The sequence below is a fragment of the Papio anubis genome, chromosome 8 (genome assembly GCF_008728515.1).
Source record: "Papio anubis isolate 15944 chromosome 8, Panubis1.0, whole genome shotgun sequence".
NCBI classification, from domain to species: Eukaryota; Metazoa; Chordata; class Mammalia; order Primates; family Cercopithecidae; genus Papio; species Papio anubis.
Window position 1 is genome coordinate 134691223 of NC_044983.1, and position 22080 is coordinate 134713302.

At 44.3% G+C, this 22080-nt stretch overlaps 1 long non-coding RNA gene across 1 annotated transcript in view; it reads right to left on the reverse strand.

Annotated features, from left to right (window-relative positions):
* Positions 1-4583: 4583 nt before the first annotated feature.
* The window catches only part of LOC110744024, a 43852-nt gene continuing 26355 nt past the window's right edge, over positions 4584-22080 (reverse strand). Inside the window, exons 2-3 of the long non-coding RNA XR_002524052.2 lie at positions 20761-20864; positions 4584-7605 (exon numbers count right to left, since the gene is read on the reverse strand). This is a non-coding gene — a long non-coding RNA (uncharacterized LOC110744024). The remainder of the gene's footprint in view (positions 7606-20760; positions 20865-22080) is intronic.

Genomic DNA, 22080 nt, shown 5'->3' on the forward strand with positions numbered 1-22080 from the left:
TGCCAGCCAGCAGGTTATATCCTAGAGAACAGAGATAAGACTGCATAGATACCAAAGTAGGTGTCGTGTTGAGGCCAAAGAATGGGGGGATGGCAAGGCCTCATAAACCTTCGTAAGAACTTTGTCTTCTACTTTGAATGAAATGGAAATGTATTGGTGAACTTTGAATGGTAGACCTTATTTTAAGGATCTCATTGGCTCTGCATGGAAAACGGCTTGCAGGGGAAGAGAAACCACTTGGGAGCATCATGCACAAAGTCAAGGTATAAAGTGACAGCTTAGTTCAGGTGTGTGTGGATGTGGAGGTGACAACTGGTCAGATCTGAGCCCATGTCGAAGGGTGGAAACTTCTGTATACTTGAAGAAGGAAGCTTGTATGGGAGAAGTTTTGGGAGAAAGTTATAGGTATAAGTTTGACATGCATAAAAGGAAATAGTCAAACTGTTGTTTTGCTGGCTCTTAAAATTCTATTTCAAACTGTATACAAATTCCACTCCAGACAGCAGTAAAGAATGAATTTCTTATGCCAACTAAAAGTAATGGAGAGAAGGAAATGGTTGAATCTTCAAGCAAATAGCAATAGTTAGGGCCATCCTTCCTGAGTTGAGGAGGGAGAGGTGGGTTGGGGAGTGGTAATTGGCTATAATAGTGAAAATCAGCCTTCACCCCTAATGAGGGTCCTCACTGTGACCCAAGGGTTAAGTGTGGTGTGGAACGACACTCACTGGCTGAGTGAAGTCAAAACTTGAAGGGTAGTTCATCTAAAAGGTCAAGATGGGGACCTACCGGTAACTATGGGAATTGACTTGGGCTCTTGTGTGGAATGGAAGGAAAGGTTTTGGGAGTAAAGTCGGGATAATGAGGCCGACTCCTCTGGCCACATCAACATATGTGTTGACCTAATTGTGACAGTACTGAGAGGGAGGAGAGGTGCAAACGGGGAGTCCAGGAATGAGGGATGGATGACCCAGCAGTTGGAGCATACATGCAAAAGTGGTTAAGAAGATGGAGAAAGTTCTCTCATTCCTGTGACATTGGGAACGTGGGAAGAAATACTATAGAAAAGGCTGGCCATGAGCAGATGCCATGCCCTTGAGGAGCAGCCAAGTTTCTTTTCCTGAATCCTGGGAGCTTCCAGGAGTTTGGGACTCTGGGCTTCCTTTTGGCAGAGTTGTCAAATTCTCAAAACCAGATGTGTGTCCTAGGTGATAAGGGTCCAGGCGTCTTAACGGTTGTCTGATTCCTACTCTTGGGTACGACACTTCATAGAATTGTTTTCCACCTTTCTTGTCTGACTTCTGTGGTTAGAGTAGACCTTGGAGCTCTAGACCCATTTTATTCACACATTTGTTCTTAGTCATCATAAAAATGTGACTTTTCTGCTTACCTGACCGTTTTTAAAGCCAGCTGACTTGAACTCTGATTTGCCCTGTTTAAAGTACAATAGGTGCTGAAGATAAGAATCTAGAAATGGGCAACTTATCTAGAAAGGATGGTTCTTAAGCCAGAATTCCTCATTTGAGCTGGTCCACAACATGCATTTAGGGTTTCTCCTTTCCTCACTTCTAACAGGGCTTAGGTATTCAAGTCCTGTTAAATACCAACACTGTCCTCCCTAACTCCAAATGAAGGAAAACAATACTGGAGACAAAGTTGCTATGAGGCTAACTTTCAGTTGAGCAGAATGCTGAACCCAAAAGATAACCAGAGTGTTTTTATGCTAGAATCAATCATAGGACTCAAATCGGGATCCTGAGCTTAGAACCCCTCCCAGTCATGGGTCTAATCTGGGAAAGCCTCCTGTGAGCCTTATTGTGTCATACTTGGCCTTTGACCCCACCCTGTGTGTTTGCTCTGAGAGGGTTATGGTATTACTGTGTCTTCTACATTCTAGCATCTTACTTGGGAAGGTCCTATTTGAAAGAACCATTGGTATCTTTGGCAAGCTCTCGGGGATTGTGCCTCTTAGCTCCTTAATGACAATTCAGAGCTAACAGCATGGTGAAGGCCTTAGAATTTCCGAGATGGTTAGATCTTGAGTTTCAGAAACAAGACTTGGTGCATACAGACCCAGAAATTGACACGGTTCTCCAGAGACTACAGAAATGTACTTATGGAGTGTGGCTTCATGGTGACAGGTGGCACTGGCAAGAAGGACTCCAGGAAGGCTGAGCTGAGAGAACTAGAGGGACTCTGAAGGTCTGTGTCCTGGGGGAGATTGTATATCCTTGGGAGGGGAGGTAGCAGACTGCCTGGGAGGTGGGGTTGTAGAACTTGCCATATTCTCTGATCCCAAAGAAAACTCGGGAAAAATTGAAGGGGAAACTCGGTGTTAGTAACCACACTTAGTGAAAAATGTCCTTGACCATAGGACAAAGGCCCATCCACTCTGGTGTTGCAGCTGGGCTAGTCTCTGTTCCTGGGGCTTCAGAGCAGCAACATCGGGCAGTCAACATCAAACTAAATGGCATGTGGCCTTTCAGTTCACCTCAAGATCCAACTCCTGTTTAGGGTGAAGCTGGGCTCTGGGTGTGCCCTGGGGTGGGAGTCTAAAGCTGCCTATGTTCCAAGTTGACATGAGAGGATCAAATTCGTCTTTCAATCGAATGATAATCTGAACCTAAGTCAAAGGCTGAAATCTAAAGAGAAGCCCCCTACCAGCCCCCACCTCACCTGAGGGACATCGAGGGGGCCTCCTCGGATGATGTATCCCCACACAGCATGCACACAAGTCCGGCAGGAAGCTCCTTGAACTCCTTTCAGGTTCAAGCTGGTTGATTGAGTCCTATTGCCTGTGCACAGATTCAACAGATCTGTCGCCCACATGGTTAGGATTCAAATCTAGCCAGACACTGTTGAACAGGCAGAAGTCTGAAATCATGAAATGGGACTTAGGTCCGCAGCAGCAGGATTCTTCTCTAGAGTCTCAGGACCAGCCCCTCCTGCGTCTCGTGCTGCCTCTGCTCCTACAGCAGCTGGCCACTGACCACTGACCTGGGGGCCCTCATCCTGGAGCTGCTCCCACACCTTCTCTAGCCCCCCACCCTGCTGGTGATGGTGCTGCTGTTGTCTCTCAGGAAAAGTGCTCTGTGCTGCAGCACAGAGCAATCTGGACACGTCTTCCAGAGTCTGGTGTGCAAGCCCATGGGTTTAGTCCAGTCTTTACCAGCTTTCGTAGATCTCAGTTCAAATCAGACCAGAGATTGTTGAACATGCAAAAGTTTGAAACCACAGAACTGGATTTAAATCCACAGCCACAAGAAAATAAAAGCCACATACGTTACCATGCTGCTGCTTATAGCTCATATGGTGAATCTACTTTTTTAAAAGCCTGTGTGAGTGAACTTGGGACACTAAGGGAAGCTCCAGAGGCCTTAAGACAGGAATAAACTAGTAATATATCGTGGCCCACCTTTTGAGGACACAGAAAGGAATTGGGGTGGTCAGATTCAAAAGATGAGGTTCTTGAACTTCAGCCTGGGCAAGTCCATAGACCCTTCCGGGAAGCAAACAGTATTTCTTACCCTCTGGATTGTCACCAGGGTGTAGGTATGGGTTCAAGCACAGCCTTTGTGACGACACAGTAACCCTGCCTTAGCAGCCTGACAAACGTCAACATACATCATGTGAGTGAAGGCCTTCAAGTTCAAGAGCCCTTGACAAGGGGTAGCAGGTGGGGTTTGTCTTATGGTCAGCACCAGCTGAAGTCCAGTCCAGCAGACTAGACTCTGGGGACTATAGTAGCTACAAGGCCTAAGCTGTGTGAGAGCCCCTAAAGTGAGCCAGGGGAAAATGCCCTAGAACCACTCGCTCCTACTTCCTGAAGCTACCGTGAGGGATGGAGACCTCCCTTGGGGACCAACCCTCCTGGTACAGAGATCTTGCACCAGGAATATGAGGCTTTCTATGAGATGGAGAACAAGTGTGGGAACTTGAACACAGAGGGCAGCAGCTCATCTAAAACTGGTAGCTGGAAACCACCCCTGAGATCAATCTCCTCAGGCAGGTAGCTTTCCTTTGCCTCCTGTCTCCATGCCCCCCACCACAGACACTTGCAGTCCCGAAAGACTGACTTCCTCACTCTTCCATGTTCTTTGACCTCTCTATTAGGGTTCTGTAGAGGGACAGGATTAATAGGATAAATGTGTATATATAATGGGAAGTTGATTAGAACTGACTCCTATGATCACAAGGTAAAGTCCCACGATAGGCCATCTGCTGCAAGCTGAGGAGCAAGGATGTCAGTCTGAGTCCCAAAACCTCAAAACCTCAAAACTGGGGAAGCTAACAACGCAGCCTTCAGTCTGTAGCCCAAGGCTTCAGAGCCCCTGGCAAGCCACCGGTGTATATAATCCAAGAGTCCAAAACTGAAGAACTTGGAGTCAGATGTTCGAGGGCAGGAAGCATCCAGCACAGGAGAAGGCTTGGAGGACTCAGCCTGTCTAGTCCTTCCACGTTCCTCTGCCTGCTTTCATCCTAGCCATGCTGGTAGCTGATTAGATGGTGCCCACCCAGGTTGAGGGTGGGTCTGCCTCTCCCAGCCTACTGACTGAAATGTTTAATCTCCTTTGGCAACACCCTCAGACACACCCAGAAACAATACTTTGCATCCTTCAATCAAGTTGACAGTATTAACCATCACAGCCTCTCATTGTTTGGACAATGAGAAGCTCCACATGAGACAGAGGAACAAAGAGCAGAGTGTGCATGACTCTGCCACCATCAAAGGTCATCTTGAGCTGCCTGTGTTCAACTGAAGGTGGCTGCAGTGCCAAGGTGGTTGTCTGTGTCCCAGAATCCATCTCCAAGCATCTGTAACACCCCAAGTCTGGGAAAAGCTCCTGTTCTTTGGGATTGCTAACCTGTATGCCAGCGGTCCTCAGTGTGTTTCCTGGACCATCAATTACCTGGAAACTCACTGGAAATATGAGTTGTTTCTCCTACCCACCCCCAACTATGAAAGCAGAAATTCCTGGGGGTAACCTAGCAACCAGTGCCTTAACAAGCTCCTCCAGAAGATTCTGATTCCCACTAAAGTCTGAGCTCTCCTGCTCAGGATCAAAGTCCCCTGGGCCGCATTTTCTTGTGGGCCTGACAGGCTCACATCCTGTCAACTTGGATTGAAGGATGCAAAGTATTGTTTCTGGGTGTATCTTCGAGGGTGTTGCCAAAGGAGGTTCCCATTCTGCAATGGTCCCTCCTTGAATCACTGAGTTCAAGGGGCCACGTGTTTCCTGTCAGATCTCCTCTGATGCCTCAATGCTGTGGAGCTACACCTATATTGTGGCTATTGATCACTGCAGCGATGTGGCTGCAATGAAGGACAGATGCCTTAAGTTTCTGGATAATACTTAAGGTAGTGTTTCCAGGATGAGTGTCTTCTTTTCCTCCCATACTAAAGAGCCTTAGGTAGCTCGGCCCAAGTTACTATATAGGGGAGATGATGGCATCAAACAGCCTCATTGTCATGGAGGCCCTGTTGGGAATAATGAAGGCAGACTCTGATGTCTCAAACTGTAGCTTCTCACTGATGCCTACAAAGTCGCCATCCCCTAATACAAAACTATAGATAGGGAAGCCATGGCTGACTGCCAATTCTGTCACTGCAGAGGTTGTGACATCCCAACTGGGAATTCCCCGTAGGATCCCAGTCTGGATACTTGGGCTCAAGACCTGATATTTGGTTGGGAACAAGACCCAGGTGCCTGTGCCATTGGGCAACATCCTGTTGGTAGGATATCACTGAGGATACAAAATTACCTTTCCTGGCCTCTTGTTTTGATGCTATAAACCTATCATCTTGGGCCTTAAGTAGTGGTTCACAAGCAAACCAGGGTACATGGAAGGAAAGATGCCTAACAGTGACTCATCTTTAGAAAACGGATGATGCTCTGTCATTCCCCCAAACAGATCAGAGTTATAGCTACCCCTAGGCACAAACAGTGTGTGCATATGAAATGAATAAACCTAAAGCAATATTGTCTTGCAGGATATATACCCCCTTTCACATCAGAGCTGTGTGTGGCATGAGTTGAGGGTGGGGGTGAAGCTCAGTGTTGGGAGCAGGCACCGTGGATGCCTGAACTTCCTGCTGAAGTCTCCTGGAGCCTTCCAGACCTGAGCCGGCTCTGTACTGTATTGGCATTTTACTGTGCAATACACTGCTTTTTGGCCTGCCTGGTATATCGGGTGGCATCCAGCTCATTGGTCAAAGTTCAGCCACTGGGACTCTTCAGCATCTGATAGTCTTTTTAGGTGTTTATTGCTACCAAGACCCTGAAAGAAACCAGGAGTTACTTTTTAAATGTAGAGCACTTACTGGCAGAAATAAGCACAGCTCAGCCATCTCCTGGAACCCATGTTGTCATTCAATCTGGGCTTTCCAGTAACTGCACGTAGCCTCTGCCACAGGCTCCCACTAGCATACCTGCTGAGACACAGGACTTGAGGCATGGCAGCTCCACATCTCTCAGTCTGGACATAGCAAAACTTTTCTCTTGCTGTGTCAAACCCACAATGGCAGTTATAAGAATAACCTGGTTAGTGGATCTGAGTGGACTCCCCAAGTGTTAGATGCCCTCCAATTCTCAGAGCCTACCAAGAAATGTCTCAACATCTAGTGCAAAAGCAGCAGCTCACCCCTCATTCTTAATAGGCTGTCCTGACAAGGTCCAGATGTCTGAAGCACATGCCTGATACCAAAGGCAGGATGCTTTGTCTGTGTTAAGAAGCCAGCAGGACAGAGCTCTGGCCAGAAAGAATGACATGTCCCCAGCAATGGTGTGTTCTGGCCTGGGGTAATAAAACTGTTCTCATTACCCAGGGGAATTGACTGCATGAGCAAGAGCTGCTTGGAACAAGCAGCCTGGAGATGTTAGTGATCCGGTCGACCTCTGGAGGTCTCCCCTGACTCCCTCAGCTTCCAAGGAGGTGGCTATTCTGCCTGGCACTTCTCCAATCTCCCTCAGAGTAGAGGCAGGACCATGGCTAGGAGGTCCATTTGGGTCCATCTACTTCAAAGCTTTGGCATTACAAAGCTTCTATAGGATGCCAGAGCTCCTTGCAGACATTGTATCCCCTGAGATTTTTCTCCCTGACCTTGACCAGTCTCATGGAGTGTCCTGAAGGAAGTCTTCCAGGTGGCCTGCTCCCCCAAATATCTCTGGGAGGCCTGAATTTATTGTGGAAATAATACTGACAACAACCTAGAATCCCTAAGGCTGGCCCAATTTCCTGTTTCTGGAGTTGGGAGCACACCGATCATTCGGGAATGGGTCCTGGTCCCATGGTTCTGCTAGTCTGTTTTCTCTCTAGATCTTGTCACTTTCAGTAACATACCTTCAAATTCCTTGATTTTTCTCCTATCATCCCCTTCCTGCTACCTTGCGCGTCCAGGGAGTTTTAAACCTTACATGTATAACTCAATCCTGAAATTTCCATTTTGTTTATTTTTTTAATAATCCACTTGTTTGAAGTGTTCACAATTGCTTGTTGGATTATTTTCTAAATCCTTTAATCCTGATATTAGTGTCTCCTCAGTGCTCACATCTGGTTGCCTCTTATTTAAATTGAAACGTTTTCTGGATCTTGGTACCGTGGGTAAACCTAGGATGAATATTATAAAACTGAGTTTTACTAATAGCTTCTGTCTTTGCATGCAGTCCACCTGTTAACCTAATTGACCCTTGACCAGTGGCCTGTGAAAGTGCTGTGCATCTGAACATAAACTCCCATGGTACAGCTGACCAATCTCCCTCCTCACCCAGATAGAAACGCCACCCAGGGTCTGCTCAGCACCAGAGTGTATGGGGGCTGCTGGGTGCCTCGTTAGCACAGGAGGGAAGTGTGGAAATCGGCGCCCTTCTCGCAGGCTTGAGCGAGAAGTGGGCAGCCCCTCATTACTGCAGGGGGTGAGAGAGAAGGTTCTTCCTGGGAGCTCTGCTGCATCGTGCCACTCTCAATTCATGCCTGCTTGCTTTGGTAACAGCACAGATGCTAATCTTTTTGCGGCTCGTTGCTGGCTTTCAGGGGTCTTTTTGATAGAGACAGGGGATTGATAATGTGAAATTATGGACAACACAAGCCAAAAGAGGTGTATATAGATACTCAAATCTTAAAGCCTTGTGGCAGTGAAAGGGGGACACAAGGTCACCAATGTCCCTGTGACAATACCCTGGGATTCGGGTCTTCCAAAGAGGGCTGACCCCCCATCTCCACACAGATGGAATGCCTTTTTGCCCTGGAGGACTCTGTCCTGATCTGAAGTGGTCAGAAACACCAGGAGAATGAAGAAATGAGTCTCCCACCAGTGACCTCTATGTAGCTGAGGGTTTGGGGTAAAACTGGTAGAACAAGGTGGTTGCCTTGTACTCATGCCTCAAGTCATAGGTTCCCTTTCCTTTACACAAAAGGTGACCATTTCTGTCTGCACGGGCTCTCATGATCCTCTCTGACAACACTCAAGTGAGTCCTGCTACTACATACAGTCACAGGATCCTCCAGGCTTTGAAGTCACGAGGCTGTGGGGCTCTGTGACTTCCAGAGGGGCCGAGGTTTCTTCCGCTCCCCAATTTCCAGCCCCTGATGAGCTGAGAAAGTCACATGCAGCCTGAGATCCCAGGGGGCCCACACAGGTCTCCACTCAATACCAGGCTTTTCTGCCTCCCTCCTTCCTGGTACTGGCTTGGATTCTCCACCCTCAGCCTGGCCTCTGTATTCCTTTCAGATTTACATCCTCCTTGCATATGTGGGATTTCTGCCTATCAGATCATGATATGCCTGGAGATGTTGTAGCTGGGCCCTGAAGGGCTGGCTGTCTGGGTTGGATGAACACGTAGACCCCAGAATACTTGGGACCTCCAGGAATCCTGCCAGGCCACACCATCTCTATTCTTGCCAGCATCTGTTGCACTTCCCTCATGTCCGTCAAGGGTGGATTCTCTGTGGTAGAAAGCATGTTAGGGTCCACACTGCTCCCTGGGGTGATCTCTGCCCTGGAGAAGATCATCTATCTGTTCTGCAGGATCCCCTGCTACCTTCGTGGAAATATATCTTACCTCCTAACAGGCCCTGATCTTCTCCCAAAACCAGTGTCTCAATCCAGATTGCTATTCTCTTGCTAGTAGTTGACATGGTTTGTTCATTAGACACTGATGTATGGGACTAAACTCATGTAGTCTGAATCCCCCCTGAACAAGTGGATTCCAGTCTCCTAGACATGCTGTGAGGATGGGGTCTGAGGGGGAGGGGTTTGGCATGAATATTGTCTGGTCTGGTAGTTCACACACATGCTTAGCTTAATTTTATATCATTTGCCAGCTATTTCTTGGCTTGTCCTCATTGTCCCAGCTTGGGTTGTTGGTGGCGGCACCTCTACCCCTATGACTTCACTGGTCCCCTCTCTACATCTGCACCTATAGTACAGCTCTAAGCTCCATCCGACATCCTCCAACACCTACCCATCCCTATTCAAGGATCTCACAGGGTCCACAAAAACGGTTGGTTCTGGCTGAACTCAACTTCCCTATGTCAGCAGGATCACAGCCATTGTTAGAAGGCAGGAAGAAGTCAGGCCATGCATAGCATTTTCTGTTCTTACAGCACTTAATAGGGCTTTGAGAATCTGAAGACGAGACAAATTCTCTTCCTGAGCTACAGCTTGGAGGGACATCTGATGAAACTGAACCACACACTGAAAACATCTGTTTGAGACCTAATTGGATCCATAGAGCCCGGGGTCTCATTTGTTTCTGCCTCTGGTTAGTCAGGGTGCCCAAAGAGAACTGAGCCCAAGCAACACTGTCAATCAGAGGTGACTGGCTGGCTATGTGGGGGATGACGCAAGAGATGTTTACTCTTGCCTTTCAATGGGCAAATGGCTTCTTGAGATGGTGAAACTGCCAAAGATCCGCACTCAGTTTCTGGCAAAAATAACCGGTGGACAAGTCTCTAGTTTCCAGTAGACTGAGATGCTGGAGTTACTTTAAGCCAACAAACAAAAATGTGGTGCTAAGTCTGCTTGGAAACACTTGGGCAGATCTGGGAGTCTTAGGAATTCTACCTCACTTCCTAAAAATCAGGTGCACTTATGTCAAGTTCATTGTGACAGTCCTTGCGGGAGATCCAGGTCTGCAGTCTTCTCCAGAGCCCAGGCTGCAGGACCCCAGGTGCTGGGCATGGGGAGGCAGACCTGATGATTTGGACTATTTTGAAAGTTGAGCAACCTGTGAACTTGGTCGTTCTGGATATTTCACTAACTGAATGCCGTAAGATGGAATGTTAAAGTGAACACTCACAAACCCAGAAAGATGGAATTTTACTAGCAAACTAGACACCTTTCCATGCCTTTGCCAGTCACTAGTGCTAAAGGTAAAACAAATCAACAGTGACAGGTGTAACAAACATGGCCATATTTTTTACTGATTCCATTTAGATATTTGTATCTTCTGAGACTGTATACAGCTGCCTGCTTGTTTCTGTTGCTGTCTAATCTATGAATATACACCGAGCTACTCTGCTCTGAGAACACATGTGGTATCAGACTGTCATGGTTAACGCTCACATAATACTGGATGTGGAAACTGGTAATTACACCTTTCCTCTTCTGTTGTGTGTACACCTTGCTGTGAAAGCCCTGAGTTACAGGCTTCATATGATTGGCTTCAGGACCACTTCAAACATCCTTTCAAAAGAACATGTGGCCGGGTATGGTGGCTCACATCTGTAATCCCAGCACTTTGGGAGGCTGAGGTGGATGGATCACCTGAGGTTGGGAGTTTGAGACCAGCCTGGCCAACATGGTGAAACTGTCTCTACTAAAAATACAAAAATTAGCCAGGCATGGTGGTGCACCTCTGTAATCCCAGCTACTAAGGAGGCTGAGGCAGGAGAATCACTTGAACCCAGGAGGTGGAGGTGGCAGTGAGCCAAGATCACACCACTCCAGTGTGGGTGACAGCAAGACTGTCTCAAATGCTGCTTTCTTTGCTCAGTGTATGAGTCATTGGTCTGCCTACCTGCCAGCACTTGGGAATGTCAGTCTTTAAATTCAGCCCTGCTGATGGCTTGGTAGCAGAATCTTGAAGTGGTAGTTTGAATTCCTGAAGTTTTATTTCTTCAGTTATACCTGCTGTCTGATTATAAAACATGAGGTGTTCTTGTCAACATGATACCTGTCATAATGACCAGACTTCTTACATATTTGCTGGGATAGCACAAGGAGTGGTCATGGCACTGATCTGGGTATTTCTATGGGGGGGATGGGGTGAGTGGGGATAGGGGTGGGGGATGCTATGCCATCTAAACATCTGAAACTTCTTCTGCAACTTCATTCTATAACCTGGAATCCAGTGACTAAACAGGTCCCAATTACAAAGTTCTGGCTGCAAGATAAAACCACCTTTTTCCTCAGCCTTCCTGGGGACCTCAGTCCTATAACTGTAGATTTAGATCAGAAAGTGTTTTCCACTTACTTGGATCTAGAGCTGACTTCTGTCCTCACCCCAGAAATCATTGATTTATCAGGTCACTGAGTTCCTCTCCCTTTCCAGCCTCTGCCTGGGTTCGCGTACTTGGTGTGGCTTTGGGCAGCTTGAGGCTGACCACATACCTATGGTGAAGGCTTCCTGCATCTGGTCTTCAAACACTGGAGCTTTCAGCCAATGAAGCTTCCCTCCTAAGTGGGCTCTGACTTAGGAATTTTCCTTGCATTCAAAACATAAGAAAATGCCCGTTCCACATCATAAGGTGGCAATTTTGGGGGGCATCAGCAGTTTTGAGTCCTCCCCATCTCCCCTACACGGCCACTGCCAGTCTTAGCTGTGTTCTGTTTCCTGAGTAACTGTGCTGCTGAGGGGGGTGGTAGCACCCTAACCTGAGAACTGACCCTGAGGAAGGCAGATGCTAGTCACCTGGTCTATTCTCACTACTTTCTAAATGAAATTCAAGGATTTGTTTTGAACTTGGTGCCTGAGGAATCTTCTACCTTACCTATCAATATATTTCCTAGTAGAGCACAAGATAGTTTAAGACATCCTGAAGTGTGAATGAAAGACAAATTGTCAAAATGAAGGTAAAACATGATCTTTGCAATCAAGTTTCTGGAAAACGATCACAGGTATGGCTTGGGGTTTGTGAAGACCAACTTGCCTTTTACTGAGGTGCAATCAACTATCATTCCATAAAGTTCTTTACTAAGGGAGGGCATTGTCCAATCGTCTAACATGGCTATGACAGGAAGTCTCTTTAAATGTGGGCTCCCGTATAGTACAATGAGCACAAGACTGTCCATGGAAATCCAAAACTCAAGGTTAAGACCTTGGCCACCATGAATAGGTCATGAGCATGTGGAGACCATGTGGCCATGACACTAAGGATCCTCAATCTTGGGGGATGAAGCAGCCAGTCCTCAAAAGTAGAAGTAGGCGTAGGATAAAGTCATGACAGTAGAGAATAAGGCAAGGCTTTGCAAACCTTTGTAAGGACTTCTTGGCTTTTGCTGAAGTCCTTGGCTTTGACTGAAATAGGAGTGGATTGGTGAACTTTGAATGGTAGGCCTTATATTTTAAGAATCTCACTGGCTCTGTGTGGAAAACAGGTTGTAGGGAAGAGAGACCCATTAGAAGCACTATGTAGAAGTCCAGGTGTGGGCCGGGTGCGGTGGCTCACGCCTGTAATCCCAGCACTTTAGGAGGCCGAGGCAGGTGGATCACCTGAGGGTCAGGAATTCGAGATTAGCCTGACCAACATGGTGAAACCCCTTCTCTACTAAAAAAAATAAATAAATAAAAATAAAAATAACTTTAAAATTACAAAAAATTAGCCGGGTGTAGTGGCGGGTGCCTGTAATCTCAGCCACTTGGGAGGCTGAGGCAGGAGAATGGCCTGAATCTGGAAGGTGGAGGTTGTAGTGAGCCAAGATTATGCCATTGTACTCCAGCCTAGGTGACAGAATGAGGCTATTTTCTGTTTTCAAAGAAACAGTCCAGGTGTGCATGGGCATGGAGGTGAGAACTGGTCAGATACGAGCCTGTGTGTCAGGAAAAACCGACAACTTCTGGATACTTGAGGTGGGAATACTATATGGAAAACTCCGAGAAAGTCCGCAAGTTCAGCATAAGTTTGATAGGCATAAAAACTGCTAATTTCTTTCAAACTTGCTTTACTTCTTAAATCTTATTAATTGGCAAACAACTGCATATCCAAGGGATGCATAGCCATCTTTTGATACATAATTATAATGATCATATTAGGGTAATTAGCATAGCCATCTCAAACGCTTCTTCTGTGTTGGGATTATTCAATAGCCTCCTAGCTATTCGAAACCAGATAGCTAACGATAGTCATCCTACAGTGCTCTATAGAGCATGAGAACCTCATTCCTATCTAGCTGTAATTCTGTATCCTTTAACAAGTCTCTCCCTGCCCCGCCCCCGCTACCCTTTCCAGCCTCTAGCATTGTCCTACTTTTTTCTCAGATCAACTTTTTTAGCTTTCACATACAAGTGAGAACATGCGGTGTTAACTTTGTTCCCGACTTATTTCACATAATGTCCTCCAGTTCCATGTTGCTGTGAATGACAGGATTTCATTCTTATGGCTGAAGAGCAATATATGCCACACTTGACCCATTTATCTGTTGGACACTTAGATTGATTCCATATCTTGGCTATTGTGAATAGTTCTGCAATGAACATGGGGGTGCAGATGTTTCTTTAATATGTTAACTTCCTTTCCTTGGGATAAGTTTCTGGTAGCAGGATTGCTGGATCACATGGTAGTTCTACTTGCAGTTTTTGGAAGGGACCTCCATACCGTTCCCCAGTGTCTGTGCTAGTTTATATTCCCATCAACAGTATATAAGTCCTTTTTTCTGCAACCTTGCCAGTGCTTATTTTTTGTCTTTTGATAATAGCCATCCTCACTGAGGTGAGATGATACCTCATTGTAGCTTTGATTCGCATTTCCTAATGAATAGTAACGTTAAATATTTTTTCATACTTGACCATTTGTGTCTTCCTTTTAAGAAATGTCCACTCAGATCATTTGGCCTTTTTAAAAACTGGATTTTTCTCTTGCTATTTGAGTTCCTTGTATATTCTGGATATAGATCCCCTAACAGACAAGTAATTTGCAGATATTTCTCCCATTCTGTAAGCTGTCTCTTCAGTGTTTCCTATGCTGTGTGCCAGAAGCTTTAGTTTGGTATAATCCCTTTTATTTTTCCTTTTGCTTCCTGTGCTCTTTGAGGTCTAACTCATAACCTTTTCCCAGACTCATAGTCCTGAAGTGTTTCCCCTATGTCTTCTAGTAGTTCTGTTTTGGATCTATCATTTAGATCTCTGATTCATTTTTCGATTTAGGTCTCTGATTCACTTTTTGAGTTAATCTTTATATAGGGTGAGAGAAAGGGGTTGGTGTCTAGTTCTATTCTTCACATTCGGATATCTAGTTCTCCCAGCACCATTTATTGAAGAGACTAGACTTTCCCCAATGAGTGTTCTTGGCACCTTTGTCAAAAGTGACTTGGCTATAGACGTGAATTTGTTTTATTGGTCTACATATGTGGCTTTTATGCTATTACCATGCTATTCTGGCCACTACAGCTTTGTAGTACATCTTGATGTCTAGTACTATACCTTCAATGTTCCTTTTGCTCAGAATTGTTCTGGCTCTCTGGGGTCTTTGGTTCCATTAAAAACTTCAGGAAATTTGTTTTCTATTGTGAAGAATGCCATTAGTACTTTGATAGGGATTGCATTGACTCTCTAGATTGCTTTGGGTAGTAAGGACACTGTAGATCTCACAATCTAAGTGTGGGATGCCTTTCCATCTGTACTCTATTTTCTCAGTTTGTAGTTTTCCTTGTTAGAGGTTTTATACCTTCTTGCTGAAATTTATTTCTAGGTATTTTTTGGTAGCTTCTTGAGATTCTTTCTCTTTTGGCTAGTTCATTGTTCATATGTAGAAATGCTACTGACTTTTGTATGCTTTGTATATTGTAACTTAATCTGTTTATCAGTGAAGAGTTTTTTGGTAGCATCTTTAGGTTTTTCTATATAAGACACCACCTGCAAATGCTGACAATTTGACTTCCTCCTTTTCAAGTTGGATGCCCTGTATTTTTTTTTTTTTTTTTTTTTTTGCATAATTGCTCTGGCTAGGACTCCCAGTACTCTGTTGAATAAGAATGACAATAGGCATTCTTAAAGAAAAAGCTTAGTAGAAAAGCTTAGCTTTTGCCCATTCAGTAGGATGTTAACTATAGGGTTATCACATGTGCAACAGGCTTTCCTACTGCCCAGGTAGAGCCAATTTAATAAGACAGGGGAATTGCAGTGGGGTTTTACACACACAGTCAGGTAAAGGAGACTAGAATTTTATTGTCACTCTAATCAGCCTCCCCAAGAATTGAGGCTAGAATTTTTCAGATAGTTTGGGGAATAGGGGCAGCTAAGCAATGGATGCTGCTGATTGATTGGGAGTGCAATCATAGGGGTGTGGGAAATGGTCCTTGTGTGTGCCGAGTTGCTTCTGGGTGGAACCATACTTTGTCAGAAATGTAAAGGGAACCCTCTTGGCCAATCTTAGCTTCTTTAGTAGTGATATTATGTGCAGGAGTAACTGGAAGTTGCAAATCTTGTGACCTCTAGAATAATGGCTGATAATTGTCTATACTTTAGCAGAATTTAGGCTCCTCTTATCCTTCTAAACTGGTGGGGTCTCACTAGCTTTACAAAGGTGGCTGAGTTTGGGGAAGGTCTATTTTCATTTAGACTGTAAACTAAATATCTTCCAAAGTGAGCTTGGCCAAGGCCCAGGAATGAGTTAAGAGCAGCTGTGGAGGGTAAAGACAAGATAGCAGTTGGTTAGATCAGATCCTTCATTTTCATAACTTTCTCACTGTTATATTGAAACTGCCTTTGCAAAAACATTGCCCTTATTGAAGTGTACTTTTTTCTATACCTAATTTCTTAAGTGTTTTATGAAGGGGCACTGAATTTTTATCAAGCTTTTTCTGCATCTATTCAGATCATGGTTTTCTTTTTCTGTTGATCATGTTTGATTTGTGTATGCTGAACAAACTTTGCATCCCTGGGATAAATCCCACTTGATCATGGTGTATTCTTTTTGATATGTTTCAGATTTGGTTTGATACTTTGAGGTGTCTTGTGTCTATATTGATTATAGATATTAGGTTGAGGTTCTTTTTCTCATGTCTTTGTCTGATTTTTGGTGTCGGGGTTATGCTGGCCTTCTAGAATGAGTTGGGAAGAATTCTGATTTAATTTTTTTTGGAATAGTTTGAGGCACTCTAGTGCTAGCTAATATTCTTTAAATGTTCAATACAATTCAGCAGTAAAGGCTTCCAGTCCTGGACCCTTCATTGTTGAAGACTTTATTGGTGATTAAAACTTGTTACTTGTTCAGATTTTCTTTCTAGTCTGTTTAATTTTGGTAAGTTGTACATGTCTAGGAATCCACTTCCTTTACACTTTTGAATTTATTGGGACATAGTTCATAGTCTCTAATGATCATTTGTATGTCTAATATCTGTTGACAGCTCCCTCTTTGATCTTATTCATTTGGGTCTTAATCTAGCTAATGGTTTGTCAACTTTTAACTCTCCTCAAAAATTTTTTGGTTTCATCTTTAGTCTCAATTTCATTTATTTCTGCTCTGATCTACTTTCCTTCTAATTTTTGGTGGGTGGGTTCTTGCTCCTGTAAGTTCCTAGAGGTACATCAGTAAGTTAATTATTTGAAGTCTTTTTGACTGTAGGCATCTATTGCTATAAACTTGCCTCTCAATACTGCTTTGGCTGTGACACATGTTGGTATGTTGGGTTTCTATTTTCACTAGTTCCAAGGAATTTAACTTTTTAATTCTTGCCTTCACCCATGGGTCAGTCAGGAGCATGTTATCTAACTTCAATGTATCTGTATAGTTTCAAATGTTCTTGTTATGGCCTCAATGGAATAAAACTAAACATCAATAAAATATTCTTTTTAAAAAAATCACGATTTGAGTCCCAATATGTCACTCCTGGGGGATGTTTTATATGCTGATAAATATACCCTGCAGCTGTTGAGTAAAATGTTCTGTAAATGTCTGTTAGGTCCATTTGGTCTGTGGTACAGTTATTTTCCTGCCTAGATGTGCCCAATGCTGAGTAGGGGTGCTGAAGTCTGCAACTATTATTGGGGTCTAGCACTCCTTTCACATCTAATATTAGTTTTATATATCTGGATGCTCCTGTGGAGGTGCATATGGATTTACAATTGTTATATTGATGAATTGATGTTTATTATATAATCTTGTCTCTTTACAGCTTTTAAAGTGTTTAGTTTGACAAGTATAGTTACTATTGTCTACCTTTTTGGTTTCCATTTGCATGAGATCTTCTCACTTTCAGTCTTCGTGGGCCTTTTCTGATAAGGTGAGTTTCGCTTAGGCAGCATATAATTGGGTCTTTAATAGACTGGCTGAATGGATGTTTTAAATGGAGAATTTGTTTATATTCAAAACTATTATTGATGGATAAGGACTTATGCCATAATGTTTCCTGGTAGTTTTATGTATCCTTCTTAATTTGTTTTTGTGGTTAAATGGCTTTCTATAGTAATAAGGCTTGACTCCTTTCTCTTTGTGTTTTGGCTCTACCAGTGAGTTATAGTTTCACATATTTTCATGATGGTTATTACTGTATTTTCACTTCTAGATACTCTCATGCATTTTTTATGTAAGGCTACTCTAGTGGTAATGAATTCCCTTACTCTGCCTCTCAGTGAAATATTTCTCCATTTCTGAACAGCATTTCTGGGTATAATCTTGGTTGACAGTTTTATTCTTTCCACACTTTCAACATATTCCTTTTTTTTTTCCCCTGACCTGGAAAGCTTCTGCTGAAAAATCTGCTTGTAGCCTAATAGGGATTCCATTAAATGTGACTTGATGCTTTTCTCTTGCTGCTTCTAGAATTCTTTCACTTTTGACAACTTAAATCTAACTCAGACCTATTTAGTTTGAATAACTTGGAATTCCTTGAGCTTCCTCAGACATTGGCACATTCAGTTGGTAAGAGAACATTGGGGTTACAAAAGCTACCTTTACTGGCCCCTTATTTCAGAATTCAAACCCATCTTAGGGCATAACTGGTTTTCAAACCAAGTACATGAAAAGGGAGAATATTTAACAGTGAAATCTCATTAGAAAATGGAAAGAGATTAGATTTGATCATTCCACAGAATTGTGGGGTCATAGAGCTACCCCAGAGTTCATGAGTTTGAAATAAGCAAGATAAAAACTTAGGGGAAAGCCATCTGTCAGGATACCACCCCCCATCATGAAGCCATGGGTATGAGTTGAGGGCAATGAAACACAGCGCTGTGAGCAAGTACCATGAATGCCTGGACTTCCTACTGTTGACGTTTCCTTCAGCCTTCTAGATCCACATTTTAAATATTTCCACATTGTATTGGCATTCTGCTGTGCAAGTACAACTTTATCATCCAGTATATCAGATGACACCCAGTTTGTGGGTCAAAGTTCAGCCACTAGAAATGTTCAGGCCTTTGGTGTAACGTGTCTTTAGGAATGTATTGCTACCAGGACCCAGGAATGGGCCAGGAGTTGGTTTTCAAATGCGGAGTACTTGCTGGTAGAAATAGGCACAGCTCTTCTCTTCCTGAATGTTTTAAATCATCCAATTGGGCTCTCTAGGGGCTCCATGTAGTAATCCTCTCTGCCATAGGCACTTCCACTATTCAGAGACAAAGACCATGTGGCATGGCAGCTTATCGTAGTCTGGACATGAAACAAAACCTTCTTTCTCTGCAACTAATTCAGTAATTGCAACTATAAGAATGATCTGTTTAGTGGATCTGAGAGGTATCCTAAATGTTATAATCCCTCCTATTCTTGAGAGGCCTACCAAGCAGCAGTGTCTTGATGTTAGCAGAAATGTAGCAACTTGCCCCTCATCTTTACAAGAGCATCCTGTCAAGTTCCAGATTGCAGTATGCAGCAGTGACTCTGGGGCTCACCTCGTCCTAGAGAATATTCATCACTGTGTTTGATGCATAGCCACTTTCGCTTTTTGACCCCTAGAAGTGGGGTACATTGTCCATATTGAGAAGCCAGAACAGACTCTGACCAGGAAAGACAACCTGTTCCCCAAATGGGGTGTTCTGGCCTGCTCAGCCATGGTCTTACCTGAGACCAGAGTTGTTCTCAGTACCTGGAAGCAGCAGCTCCACAAGCAGGAGCTGCATTAGAAAAAGCATCTGCCTTAGAGATGTTAGTGATAGACTTTAGTTTTGCTTTTTTAGGGGTAAAGGGAATTAATGTTAATGTCAAATGTTAGACAACCTAAAGAAGCCATGGGCAATGCTGTATCTATTAGTCACATGACAGCTTTAAAATTCTATAGCTGTGTATGAAGGGGAAGGAGGTCTCAAATATCCCTGTCCTAACCATGTGGTTTTGTCTTTCCCAAGGAGCATGGGCCCTTATATACACGTTGAATGTATCTCTTTTCTCTCTTGAAATGGAGGGCTTTTTATATCTTGACTTAAAATAATCAAGACCAGGAATATAATATAATCTGCCTATAGTGGGGGTTTGGGTAAAACTGGCAGAACAGGACTGTCACCTTGTTCTCAAGGCTCTAGTCCTAGATTCCATTTCCCTTACCCAAAAGGGAACCCACCCTTCATGGGCTTTACCATCCTCTCCAGAGATGAAACTTGGATGAGTCTCTGCTAAATGCAATGAGGATTCCAAGACCCTGAGGTTGCTAGGCACTGTGGTCCTGGATGGCTCTCAAAGGAGCCATGGTTTCTCCCCTTCTCCTACTCCCCAACACTCGGAGATGAGGAAGAAAGGAATAGTGTAGCCTCAAGTCCCAGGGACCCACTTAAGTCTTCATTCTATTCCAGGATTTTCTGCCTCTTTCTAGTATTTGCCTGGATTCTCCTTCATCAGTCTAGGGAGATGCTGGCTTCAGTGGGCCTTTTATGCTTTGCAACCTCCTTGTGTGCATGGAACTTCTGGTCTTTTTGGGGTCATGGGGTGCTTGAAAATCTTCCCATAGTGGGACCCTTAAGGGTGCTCTCTAGGTTGGATGAACATATAACCCGCTGGCTCCGTACCTAGGAGTTCCAGGAATCCTACCAGGCCACACCATCTCTATTTTTGCCAGCCTCTGTTCTGGTATGTCTCTCAATGGTTCATTCTCTATTTTAGAAGTCAGTTTTGAGGTCCACATCACTCACTTGGGGTGTTTTCTGCCCTAGATAAATATCCTATATGTTCTACAGGATCCTCTGCCTTTTGTCTTGGGAATATTTTACCTCCTAACAGGTCCTGATCTTTCAAGACTGGGGTCTCAACCTCAATTGTTGCCCTAATAGTAGGGGTGACATGTCTTGTACGGAGAATTGCACCAGACATATGGGGCTAAACTCATGTAGTCAGTCTGCATGTCCTCCTGAATAAGTGAATCTCAAATCTCTCCCCCCAGCCCAGCCATGTGAATTTGGTCTGAGAAGATTTAACTCAATGCTGATTGGTCCAATGGTCCACACATGTCTGGTAACTTATCTCCTTTGTGAGATGTTCTTTGGTTGGACCTCATTATCCCAGCTGGGGCTATGTTTTGGTGGTACTTGTTCCATGGGGTTTCACCCAATATGTGTTCAGGTTCCCCTCTTGCCATCTATACTTATGGAGCTCTTAACTTCAACATCCTCCACTACCTACCTGTCCCCATTGGAGTCACTTGTAGGTTCTTCAAAGGCAGGTGGTTCTAAGTGGAGTTCATCAACTCGACTGCACCAGCTGCATCTCTGCAATTCCCCATCTCACTGCCATTTGTAAATACAGAATATTTTTTCTTAGTTTCCAATTATTCCATTGACTTGTGGTGGTCTCAGGAACTTAAGCAGATATTCAAGGCAGATAGGAAGCGGGGATGATTAGGGAGAGATGGTGATCCCTTCAAGGTAGGTTTTAATCTGGCTAATGCTGCCACTGCCATGGGTCCCTCTTAGGTGCAGCGGCTGTTCCTGCATGGCATTAGATATTTTATATGGTTGGCAGGGGCTGGGTCTGCATGGTCTGGGAGCGAGGGCAGCTACAGCAGGCTCACCACAAAAGGAAAAGCAGGGAGGTGACCCTGAAGGGTATTTAAGCCATGCAGGATCACAGCAGCTGCTAGGAGACAGGAAATAAAGTCAGGCTATGCAGCACTAATTGGACTCCAAGAATTTGAAGGTAGGACAACTTAGCTCTTCCTGAGCTACAGCTTGCAAGCATGCCTAATAACACCAAACCATATGCTGAGTATCTCCTCAAGGGCTGATCAGACCCACGGATCCCAGGTCTTCATTTGTTCCCACTCCTGTGTATAGTTCGGATGCCCAAGGCAGATTGAGCCCAAGAGAACGCACTGTTCTATTGACTAGAGGTGACTGGCTATGTGGGTGGTCATATAAGAAGTGTCTGCTTATTTCAACAGGCAACATGAGCTCACAAAAGGTCCAAAAACCTGCATTAGGTTTGGAGGAAAAATAGCCAGTGGACAAGACTAGTTCCCAGAAGACTGAGATCCTAGAGTTACTTTAAGCCACCAAACAAAACAAACAAAAAAAAACCCCTGAGTGTTAGTCTGGGAAACACTTAGTCTAATCTGGAAGACTTAGGAAGTCTATCTCACTTTCTCCAGGTCAGGCAAGCCCAGGTCATGTCCTCAGTGACCAAGAAATTCCTTGGGGCAATCTGGGTTCCAGCCGTGCTCTACGGGACCCAGCCTGAAAGATCTTGGTTTACTGGAGATGAGGCAGACTTGCCAACTTTGGACTGCTTGAGAGCTGAACAGCCTATGAACCTGTCTCTCCTTGCTGTGTATTTCACTAGGAGTGAAGTTAGACTGGGGGAAATATTAATGTGAACACACACAAACTACATTCCAAGAAGGTATGGAAACTTCCCACCAACTAGATGCCTTTTCCTCACTTCTGCTAGTCATTATCACTGAAGATGATAAACTAGTCCACGGTGATAGACATGGCAAAACAGTTG